Raw genomic sequence first — 12,315 nt, 5'->3', positions numbered from 1 at the left:
TAAAATTGGAGTCAGGGTCTTCAGATTCATAGCCCTGATGCTTGGCTGCTTTGTTGCACCAGCTCTTCACATTTAGAAAGAAATAACTAGAGTTATGTTCATGTGTAACAAATTATAAGCTTCCTCTGATCATTTGAAGAATGAGCAACTCTCAGGGATTTGAAAGCTACACTGGTTCACAAGGAAACCTCAGAAGGCCATACACACAGCCATACCTCCAACACACATCTACAAAAATGTAACTGTTTTGTCCCAAAGTATCCATAACTGTCTAAAGGATGTGTGTGTATGCATGAGACTTCAAGCCACCTGTAAATTTATGATGACCCATGAATTTTGTAGGATTTTTCTTAGGTAAAGAATACTGAGAGGTGGTTTTGCCAGTTCCTGCTTCTGAAATATAGCCTACAGCATCTGGTATTTGTTGCCAATCTACCATCCAAGTACTAGAAAGAGCTGACCCTGCTTAGATTCCAAGATCAAATGGAATCTGGTGCCTTTAAGATATTTAGGCCTCTCTAAGAGATATGGAGGGCAACTTCATCATATTCCTCCTCCCTCAGGCTATTTTAGGAGAGGCCTTTTTTATATTAAGAAGTAACCCAAAAGTCTTTAACTTCAGGATCATTTCCTGTGAGATAAAAGACCTATCCAGGGCTTAAATTGGTTCTTGGGTGGTAAAACTGCCAGCATGCTCCCCAGAGGGCATTTGGGTCACTTTGCACCACAATTTTAAAAATTTATTTGTTTATTTATTTTGGACCTTGAGGAGTCCTGGGGAGTTTGCATGTGGCTCATATCTTTCCTTTCTCTGATGCCCTAGAAAATTTGAGACTTTGGCCCCAAACAGACAAGCCAAAATAATGCTGCTTCAGGTCACTTTGGAGGTAAGCTGTTCAAATGATGCATGCATCTTATGAGTCTGGAAGCCACGCCAGAGCCACACGCCAGTCCTTAGGACAGGAGTGTGGCTTTGCCGTGGCTCCGGGGCTCTTAGGATGCATGCATCATTTAAACAGCATACCTCCAAAGTGAACCGAAGCAGCTTTATTTTGGCCTGTCTATATGGGGCCTATGTGACCAAATACTGCATATGCATTTCTGTCAATACCATATAAAAATAGTGGTGGTGGATGTGTGCCTTTAGGTCATTTCCAATTTATGGCAACCCTGATGCACATCTACCATAGAGCTGTCTCAGAAAAATTTGCTTAGAGGAGGTTTACCATTACTTCCTCTTAGGCTGAGAGAGTGTGCTCTGCCCAAGGCCATCCTGTTAGCTTCCATGGCTGAACAGAACTTTGAACCATGATTTCTCAGAGTTCAAGTCCAGCACTCAAACTATTACACCATTCTTGGTCTGCAGAAACATAGGTTATATTTCCAACACAAAATCCCTTCCTTCACAAAGACTCCTACAGCTAACTCACTGTAGATATTAGAATGTTGATAGCATTTTACAACGTATAGCATTCTTCAAGGAACAACAATTAAGTTAGTTTAAATCTGCAATATAAATAACACAAAATGGTAGATTAAATACTTCATTTAAAATAGCACTATCCCTGTTACACGGAGAAGAATAACCATGAATGAGATGGTGCAAAACATATTACAAAAATCAGCACTTATTTGTACAAAATGGGTATTTCTTAGGAAAATCAAACAGAGAGACCTCACTATAGTGATCTTTCAGAGCTTCCATTGATTATAATGGATCATGGGCAGGAGGACCTCCTGGTGAAATGTTCTCTCTCAAGATGGTTTTCTTTAAGCCAATCATGAAAATTCAGACATTATCCATTCCTAAGGATTTAATTTGGTTATAGTTAACCTTCTGTCACATCTTCATTGTCAGAAACAGAGCTTTTCCATTCTTGTCTTTCAGCTGCAGTGCCTTCAGTGCAGCTCTACAGTTGCTCAAATGAAGATGAATGGTGTTGTCCCACCCACCATAACAGGTGTGTAAGTCAGCAGATATAAAAGCCTAAGCAACAAACTACTGAACACAGAGAAAGAAACCATTGCTCAGATCTAGATGGGGGGAAATCATTGACCTCTACATACAGAAGAGTATGTGATTAGGTCAGAAATAGCCAGATCCCAAGGTGCACTTTGCCCAGTACTACCTTTCCCTTCTTGGTGGTGATCGAAGTCTATTTATTACAAGGTGATAGCCATAAGGTTGCAAATGTGTTCCTGGAGTGTATCATTTCAGACAACAGGCAATGGAATTGTTGTGCTACAGCCCTTCTCCCAATCACTTTGTAAAATCATAGCATCATAGAGTTGGAAGAGACCACAAGGTCCATCCAATTCAACCCCCTGCCTTGCAGGAACTCTAAATCAAAGCATCCCCAACAGATGGCCATCTTTCCTGCCTCTGTTTAAAGACCTCCAAGGAGAGAGTCTCCACCACTCTCCAAGGAAGTGTGTTCCACTGTCAAACAGCCCTTAGTGTCAGGAAGTTCCTCCTAATGTTGAGGTGGAATCTCTTTCCCTGTAGTTTGCATCCATTGTTCCGTGTTCTAGTCTCTGGAGCAGCAGAAAACAAGCTTGCTCCCTCCCCAATATGACAATGTTAAATATGTCCTCTTTGTCCTCATCCTCTTCCTCCTTCCTCTTCCACCTCCAGAATCGAAGACTATTGAGTTATGTGGTCCCTCCCAATAGTTTGAAGTAGCACAATTTACCTAATACAAACAATCTCTTTATGGTGCAAACTAAACCCAAGCTTGACAACTTTTCTGGTCCTAGTCTATAAATGATTCACAGAGATCATAGGGATTAAGCTCAGAATGCAAGCTTCCGGCTGATGATCCTGTAGGGAAGGAGGCTCATCATCTATTTTGTCACTGATACACTCTCTCTGATTTGCACTGAGCCCATTCATTTCATACAATCAATCCTCATTGTCACTACTTGTTTTCTCTCATCTCATTTCAACTGGCTTGTATAGGAGGACATCTCGGTGGACTGTACTTGTGCTTGATTTGCCACTTTAAAGAAGAATACAGGGCATAAGAAATAAGAAAACAGGGAGATATGTCTGCTTGTAACCTGCAGAGGTAAACATTGTCCTCCACCAACATGTGAAATCCCACTAGGCAGTGGTAGGGACCCTGTAGGGACTAGGGTCTATTTTGGGAGCCCTGGGCCACACCCAAAGATGGGGGGGGGAAACAGTGGGGGGAAAGGCAATTTTCACTCCTTGAAAAGTAACTGTATTGAATTAAAACAAGGCTCAGGACTGAACAGAACAGAATCTTTAAGCAATTATCAAACGACTGATGATAGATATAGAGCAACAGCTAGACCTAGCTAGCACCCCAACTTTTATTGTTAATGATTCCAACTGATACTTGCCATCACCTATGGCATACTTAGCAAAACGCAAAATACCTAAAGACTTTACAAAGTACCAAAAAGCCTTTACTTTGGCACAGTTCCATGTCCTTCCCTCAGCTGTCCTTGAAGGCCGATATAAGAAAAACCCCTTTTCAGACAGCCCCTGTGACTCTGGCCAAACAGAGACAACAGAGCATGTTTTACTCCAGTATTCATACTACAGGGACATCCACCGCAGCCTTATTTCACCTCTATTATATAAATTCCAAGGACACACTGGTCAATTTTACATTTCTCTGTTGCTTTCATACATCAACCCTGATACAACATATAATGTTGCCAGATTATGTGCAACTGCATTTAAACTTTCGCCAGACAATGATCACCCTAGTAGTCTAGTACAAGTCTGTCTTGCTATATTGAAGCTGTATAATCTGAAGGAATATTTAAAATACTGTTTTTAACCTTTGTTTTTCCCTTCTTTTATTCTAGATTCCCTTTTTGTCTGTGTTGGTCTAAGGCTCAAGACTCCTCAAGACAGAAAGTTGTTAGGGTTTTTTTTTTTTTCATACAGTGGAATTCCAGTTTTGTTTCATCCTGATGGGGCTGGGAGGGTGGTGTAGACTATGGTGGATCCAGGGGTTGAAAATTGGCTTCCAGATCTCACCCTCTCTTGCAATGGAGGCTTCATGAAGCCCACTTTTTAAATATATCCTTGAGAGGACTGGAAAATGTACAAGAGAAGCACCTGGCAAGCCACAAATCATGGTGGCCAGGCTGCACATGGCTTAGTGGGCCACTTGCTGTGCAGACCTATTCTAATGGTTATAACAGAATCGATTTTTGAGCATGCATTATCTTATGAAAACCCTGTGCCCTTTTCTACCATATACTTGGGTTGTTTCTTTCAGGCAAATATAAATGATGAGATTCTTACAGCAAGGGAAATCATCTAAATCAATTTCCTTCATGAACCAACATTTCCACTTTCCTTCACAGTCGATAATCTCAGGGTCATGCCCAGCCCTCAAAATCTCCTCTTTGACTATATCTCCTCAGCTTTGTGAAGTCTGTCTAATGACCTTTCTGCACTAACGCCTGTCAATGTCAGTGCTTCAAGCTGAAATCCTCATCACACCTTGGCAGTTCCCATACTTATGGCCTCTCAAAATCCCACTGCTCCAACTCATGTGTGTGTAGGGAGCTGGTTTTATATCTTCTGGTAGGTACAAGGTGGCATGGTCATGCCCTCACACTGGTAGACACCTGTGGCAGATTTCTAACACCTGAAACAATATACCTGTTTACTTTGCGGATCTTTCTGCATTCTCTTGCAATTTTATAGGAATATACTCCCCCATTACAATCCCATATCACTTCCTCAAAAGTATGAAAGTTCAATTTAAAGAATGTATAAGTCATGGGATCATTAATGTACCAGTGTCTGGTATACATAACCCACAGTGAACCACTCTGCACACTGTATTTTTGTTCACAGGTACCATATACACTCAACTATAAGTTGACCTCATGTATAAGTTGAGGGCAGGTTTGGGGACCAAAATTATGGATCTTGATATGACCCGTGGATAAGGCAAGGGTAAAACCTAGGAGCATGTAACAATCTAAAGGATGAATCTAAAGGATGAAACAAAAGAAAACAAGAGTGGAGGGGGAAGAACAGATTATACTCTTGTCTTTCACCAGGGGATAGTTCCTTTTTAAAAAAATAAGAGTTAAAGTACAGAACTTACATTGACTCATTTTTAGAGTCAAATTTTTGACTAAAATTTCTCGATTTATGCATGGGTATACACAGTATTTAGAAGCATTATGCAGGCATATTCATTAAAGAAACAGTTTGCTATGTGTGGGGAATAGCTAATGCACAAGACAGTTTCCATCTCAAATGTATGTTCCTAAAAGAATGTAGCACTCAGGCAGCTATAATACTGTGTTTTCCCATCTCTGTAACTGGATGGTAAATTGCAGATTCACATATCACCCTAGGATGCCAGTAACTCTGACCTCCTGTTCTGATGGCAGCATCACGAAAGAAAGCAGCACACATTACTATTTCCCAGCACGGATTGCTGTACTGGACTGTTCCAACAATTTCTAAAATTTGCCTGCATTTGGCTTAATGTACCCACCTTACTCTTTGTAATGACACAGAGTTATATATTACAAGAAAGAATGAAGCTGTCACTCTTAAATTCTGCTCTGTGTTGCTCCTTACTCCATCTCAGTATCATTTCATTCCACTTAGCCCACATGCCAATGTCATTAGTTTCTCTACCTTGATTCACATCTCTGGCTGCCTCTGACAGAAGTAGGGAGATGTTCACCTACTGATAGAAGGACATGAAATATGTTGGAGATTGGGGGCTATAAAACAGGAGAAAAAACAGAATGCTCCCATCATTATAGCATAACTGTGTGAAAATTTTCACACTTCATCATGGTCATCCAGTACTTCTCCCATGAATAACCTGGAATCGCCCCATAACTTATTAATGAGGAAACACCATGAATGGTGTGCCAATAGCACTTCATTTGCACTGTTGCAATGGCACAGAAGCTAATAACAATGCATTAGTGCTATCATGTACTAGCGGATTCATCCATCACCACACCTATCCTTTTTCTGGGCCTTTCAGAGAAGATGTAAAACCTTGGTTTTCCCCCCCATACTTCAATTAAGTATTTCCTCTAATCCACGTGCTTTTCTGACATATTATATTACAGTTTTATTGTTGTTCCTTGTTTTACACAGGGATAGAATTGTTCACTAAGGCCCGGTACAAACTGGTGCTATGTGCCGGCTTGGGGCTGATTTTAGCGCTTGGGAGAACAGAGCATCCACATGCTCCCAAGCCCTACCACACTGTCTGCGCGCCATTTTGGCTCGCCCCTGACCACACAGGGGCCACCATGATGACGTACGTGCAATGCCGAGTCCAGATGGTGCAGTGCCTCATGGACATCATTGTTGCATGTGAGGATGTGCGAGGGTGCAGGGAGTAGGTTCTTTTTGAGGCTCCTGGAGGCTGCAGTTTGGTTGCTGCGGCCTCTGTGTGGGGCAGAAAGGGGCAGCGTCTCGGCGCCCCTTTCTGCCCATCTGTATCCCCCCTAAGTTTCCTTTCAAAGTATCACCTGGTGTGATCCGAACCCCCTACACCCCCCAGTAATGCTGCTGCTTTCTAGATGCGATTTTTCCTAACATGCATTTTTCTCCACAAATTTTCAAGACAAATACATTCTTATACATAGTGTTCCATCAGTGAACAATATTGCCCCCCAAAAATCAGAGACATTTTTGTACACAGTTTCCCCTAATATACCGCCTGAATGTCTTTTTAGATGTGATTTCCTAGCTTGTGCATTCTTCTCTACCAACTTTCCTAATGAAAACATTATTGTATGTAGTTTTTGATGTGCAAATCACATTGCACAATTCAGATAACTGCTATGCCTTAAGGATAATTGTGTGCAAATTAGCTTTACATCATAGTTTGTAAAATGCAAATTGGCTAAGTTCACATTAAAATTTGAATCAAACCAACCCCCTTGTTGTTGCTTTTCTTGGCAAGATTTGTTCAGAGGATATTTGACTTTGCCATCCTCTGAAGCTGAGAGAATCTCACTTGCTCAGTCACCCAATGGGATGACATGGGCAAGAAGGATTCGAACCTGGGTTGCACAGCCTCCACTAGCAGTTGCAATCTATTTTAATTATTTTAGGAAAATACTTGGCTTGGCTTTGTGAGAGGGAGTAATATGCAGGAATGGAACAGCAGCTATGCTGGTAATCCCTGACAGAGACTCCAGGCAAGGGGGAACTACATACACTTTCATTAAGAAAAGTATAAAGTAACACATACATAAAGATAACCCCCTCAGATATCCAGCATATAGAGCTAACTGAATATAAAAAAAAAAATGAAAGGGGATTTCTGAGACTGAGGCTTGAATGAGGCAATAGCTATCTGTCTCAAATAGGAAGGTCCACAGAAAGCTGGAAAGTATGAAGACCCGAGCTGCAAGACTTGAGAATACAGGTTTCGGGGAAATCGGCATCAATAAAGAATACAGACTGAAATCTGTGGACAGCAGTCACCCTGCATGCAAGAGGTGGGGTGGGTGACTGCTACAAAAAGGTTATGTTTCGGGTTGGTATTTATACCCTTAAAGCCATCCCAGTTCACAGAGGTTCCATGGGAAACCAAAAGCTTAACTGCCCCTCAATGGAACCTGGAAAGTTTTCCCAGGTGGAAAAGTTTTTTTGATATCTGAAAGATGAAAGGGGTTTGATTTTGATTGAAGATGCTTCATTGACTTTACAACACCTAGACAAGATCTGGAGTCCTCAGGAATAAATGACAGGAAGGGGATGCTTAGGAATAAACAAGAGATGAAAGAAGTGATCTGGTCTTGTTTGATCTGGCAGAACTCATCTTCTGGCTTTCGGTTTCTGTCAAACATGCAGAGTAATGGGGGGGGGGGTGTCAGCACTCTTTCTAACAAGCTCCTCCATCTCCATGCTTTTCCGCATGGCTGGGTGTATGTGTCATTTATACTATCTGTTCTGGTACTGCTTATGCCATTGCAAACTGCATCCACTAATGCTGGCACCTTAATGTTTCATAAATATATTAGGGGATTTTTGGATACTTACAGGTCTCCAGAGTTGTACCCCAATGCTAAAACCACTACATCATGTGATCTCTCAAACAAACAAACCAACCTCTAGTTCCTAGTCCTGAACATTTCATTTTTACTTGAGGCTTTGTTTTTGTGAGAGTAAGACTGGAGCAACACTAGAAGGAAGGCAACTATGGTCTTTGCACAGCTCCCTATATTGTCATCTTTACAATGCAATTCGATTTGTGTCCATTCTTTGTTTGCAGCGGAGTTTGCTCCATGGTAAATGGGCATAGGTTTGTAACATAAACCTCACAGACTGCAATGGCTGGTGATAGTAAGAAAGAGATTCTATGTAACAGCATTTTAAAGCAGCTGAGGATAGGAAATAAATGACCCTCCAGATGTTTGAGTGCAACTCCAATCAGTCCAAGCTAGGATTACAGTCCAGCAATATATGTGAAGGCCACATATTCCCTACGCCTTTAAAAATGACATTATCTATATATTTCAAAAAGGAAAAAAAAAGAGGAGGAGGAGGAGGAGAAAAGAGAACAAAAGAGTATGAAATGCTTGTATTGGGATCCAAGGGCCGTTGTTAAGAATAAAACTGGAGCATAATTAATATGCAATTCAGCTGTAAATTAACATGGTTTACTAGTAAGATCTGCACAAAAGTTAAGAAAACATATAAAGTAGCATCAATGGGAAATCTCATTTTAATTTGTGATGTAAATTAAATCAACCTGGATAAAATAGTAAAAAGAGACAGAAAAACAATCCAATATGATGAGGCTTCTGTGGCCCACCTTTCATCTCTCTTACAAAGCACCTACAACAACCAAAGAATTGCAGCACCTTCCTTTCCCTGAAAGATTAGTTTAAAAAAGAAGACTACAGGGGTAGGGATGACAGATGTACATAAAATTAAGACTGATGAAAAGAAATTAGAAAAGGTAATAGTGATGTTTCCCTGCATCTCTCACAGTACTAGAATTTGGGATCCCCCAACCAAACAGACTGACAACATGCTCACAGAGGGCAAATGAAAGGGCTTTTCATGGAGCAGATGAGTTTTTAGAATTCACAACCACAAAATGTCATGGTGACTTATTACTGTAATTTAGGCAGCTTTGAAAACGTATGTGAATTATCCACGGCACCCAAATCAATCCTCCCGTTTTCAAAGGCCATGTTGCCTACAAATAGCAAAACCCGGGGACATTGTCTGGCCAGCAAGCAGAATACCAGCACTTTGGGACAACCGGGGACAAACAGGGGAAGGGTCTGCATTCCTGAATTGTCGGGCCAGTAAACCAGCACCTTGGATCTGGTCCAAAGGCTCTCCTTATAACCGATACTGCCGTCCATTTAAAAGGGTTTCCTTCTTCCTGTCGTCCACAGCCCTCCCCTTTCCCTTTATCCTTTCTTTCTCCAAGCCTAGGCAAAGTCCTCCCAAATATATGTGTAATCGGGGGGAAAAAAGCTAAGCTCAATTGAAAAGCTGCCAAGGGGGACGAAGAGAAGAAGGGGGGTGAGCTGGGACCATGTGATGGAAGCACAGAGGCCTCGTTAGCGTGAGCTGTCACTACGAATCGAGGACAGCTCATCTCAAGCTCACTCCTAATGATCTCCGGGAAGAGAATAGGGGCGGGGGAGAAAACAGCACACAAAGAAGAACCTGACCACAATGAGGGCCCAATAGGCACCACAGCGCCATAGAGGAGACTGTTGGCTCTCCTGGTCTCTCCAGACTCCTCGGAGGTATGAGCGATTTGCTTCCCTCGTGCAGCCAAAAGAGCCCCCATCAAAAATTGAACCCTTTCACACTTTTGGAAACAGACACCAGGAATGGTAGATTGCTACTGGCAGGACGAGAAATCCCTCACAAGATTGGCTAGTCACTTTTTCCCTGGCAAAAGGTGGGGAAAAGAAGGTGAGAAAGAACTACGGTGGGCCCCTGGCATCCGCTGGGGTTTGGCTCCATGACCTCCCGTGGATACCAAAATCTGTGGCTGCTGAAGTCCCATTATATGCAGCAGGGTAGTAAAATGGCAAAATCAAGGGTTGCTTTTTGCAATTTATAAATGTTTGGAATAGTTTCAAGCAGTGGATGCTTGAATCCGTGGATAAGGAATCTATGGATACAGAGAGCTGACTGTACCAGAGAAATTGTATATGTCAGAGAATAGAGTCTTAAACTGGAAATATCATGATCTGAGGTTGGGGCTACCCACTGAACAGTTCAACACCAAGTCTAACATCTCTCTGGGTACCAAAAGGAACAGAAAGAGACAAAATTGGTATCTCTGCAGGCTCATTTACATAATAGAGTGGCATAGCATAGTGGTTTGAGTGTTGGATTATGACTCTGGAGACCAAGGCTTGATTCCCGCTTGGCCATAAAATCAACTGGGTGACCCTGGGCAAGTCACAGCTCTCAATCCTAGGGGAAGGCAATGGCAAACCTCCTCTGAACAAATCTCACCCAGAAAACCCATGATAGGGTTGCCTATCAAGTTGGAAACAACTTGAAAATACACAACAACAACAACAACAAACCTTATACTTCATATTGTGTTTCAGCCCCCAAAGGAATCTCTAGTTTCCGTTCCTGACTAGAAAGACCTCAAGTTAGAGAATCTGTACTCTAGATTTCTATTATGGATACTGATAGTCCCAGTCCTGACAACACACAAAACCAATTTATATCCTTGTAGTACTTTTCAAAAAAGTCCAGGAAATGATTGCGTGATTTATTAAACCTTATTCTCCCCTTACTACATCATTTCTGACTAAAACAAATTACTAGTTAAATACAGTGCTCCCTCGGGTTACGAAATTAATTCGTTCCGCGGCTAATTTTGTAACCCGAAAAACCTTCGTAACCCGAATTGCCATAGGCGCTAATGGGAAAAAAAGCCGCGGCTCTGCCGCGGCTCCATTTAAAACAGCGCCGGCGTTTTTTCGTAACCCGAAAAAACGTTCGTAACCCGAAACAATAAATCCCTATGGGGTTTATTCGTATCCCGAAAAATTCGTAAGCTGGGTAATTCGTATCCCGAGGTACCACTGTACAACATTCAAGATACACAGCTTCACAGTTTGCACTATATTCTGTTTTAAATTGTTCATATACACACCCTTCCTCTCCTCAAACAAATAAAAGAGCCAGCTTGGACTTCAGGTTTGAAACCTAGTATAATATGAACAAGGGTTATTTCAGTTTTTCATTCTTGCTATCTTCTTGGGGTTGGATATAGGTGTTGAGCTTGGGCTCAAATGTGAAACATAGAATAATGGGTATTTTCATTCCAATATCTCACTTATCCAGGAAAATACTGAACTGCTGTGTTTTTCTTACATGTGAATGGCATCTGCAGCAACACTTTCCTACTAGAAATACTGGGACACTACACACTGGGAAAGCAATTACCTGCCTCTATCTGCATACCTCCCCAAAGATATGTCTGGGCCTTTGGGATGTGCAAGGAGAAAAAGTTTGAGGGTACTCTTAAATGTTTTCTAGAAGATTGTGCTTGGAAAATAATACAGTTGCTTCTGAAGAAATGGACTATACATGACAATGTATACTGAAATAAAATGGTAAACTATAAAACCCCTTTTTAGACTGAAATGAATCAATAGAGCTATCGCTTAAAAATTAGGGTGCACACAGAGATATACCCATGCTCCCTTAGTTTGACCTTGGCTAGAAAATGCTGTTGTTCTTGTGTGACTTTATATCATTTCTTAAAGCGAACCTATCATGGGGTTTTTTTGGCAAGATTTGTTCAGAGAAGGCTTGCCATTGCCTGCCCTTGAGGCTGAGAAAGTGTGACTTGCCCAAGGTCACCCAATGGGTTTCTATGGTCAATCTGTGGCCATCACAGCAAATTGCTTGCTCTGAGGTCAGAATGAGATGTCCGGTTTCAAACACATGTTTGGGTGCCTCGGAGTGAACTATGTGCTGTGGTTGCACAGCAGAACGCATTGCAAACAACCACCCAATGCCCCAATTCCAGGAAGATCCGAAGCAAATAGTGAAGTTTTTAAAACCGTTCTAAGGGAGTTTGGTGGTGAGCTAACCAGATATTGCTTGGCTTGAGCCCTGCATTGTCTGGATTCCTCATCAAGGAGACTGGGGAAGACATTTTATTTGGCCCACTACAAGAGTCAGCATGGTGTAGCAGTTTGAGTGTGGGACTGTAACTCTGGAGTTCGATTCCCCACTCAGCCATGGAAACCCACTTGGTGATCTTAGACAAGCCACAGTCTCTCAGCCTCATGGGAAGGCAAAGACAAACCTCCTTGCAACAAAAC

General features: G+C 41.8%; 1 protein-coding gene and 1 long non-coding RNA gene across 2 annotated transcripts in view; one reads left to right on the top strand and one right to left on the bottom strand.

Moving 5' to 3' along the window:
• LOC121922909 (ephrin type-B receptor 5) overlaps nt 1–12,315 on the bottom strand; it is a 200,937-nt gene that overhangs the window by 43,162 nt on the left and 145,460 nt on the right. The gene's annotated exons all lie outside the window — the stretch shown is intronic.
• On the top strand, nt 1,889–4,942 carry LOC121922910. The gene is made up of 3 exons (XR_006102252.1): nt 1,889–1,961; nt 2,960–3,068; nt 3,841–4,942. It is a non-coding gene; the product is annotated as an uncharacterized LOC121922910 (long non-coding RNA).

The sequence above is a fragment of the Sceloporus undulatus genome, chromosome 2 (assembly GCF_019175285.1).
Source record: "Sceloporus undulatus isolate JIND9_A2432 ecotype Alabama chromosome 2, SceUnd_v1.1, whole genome shotgun sequence".
NCBI lineage: Eukaryota > Metazoa > Chordata > Lepidosauria > Squamata > Phrynosomatidae > Sceloporus > Sceloporus undulatus.
This window is presented reverse-complemented; position numbering and strand designations above follow the sequence as displayed.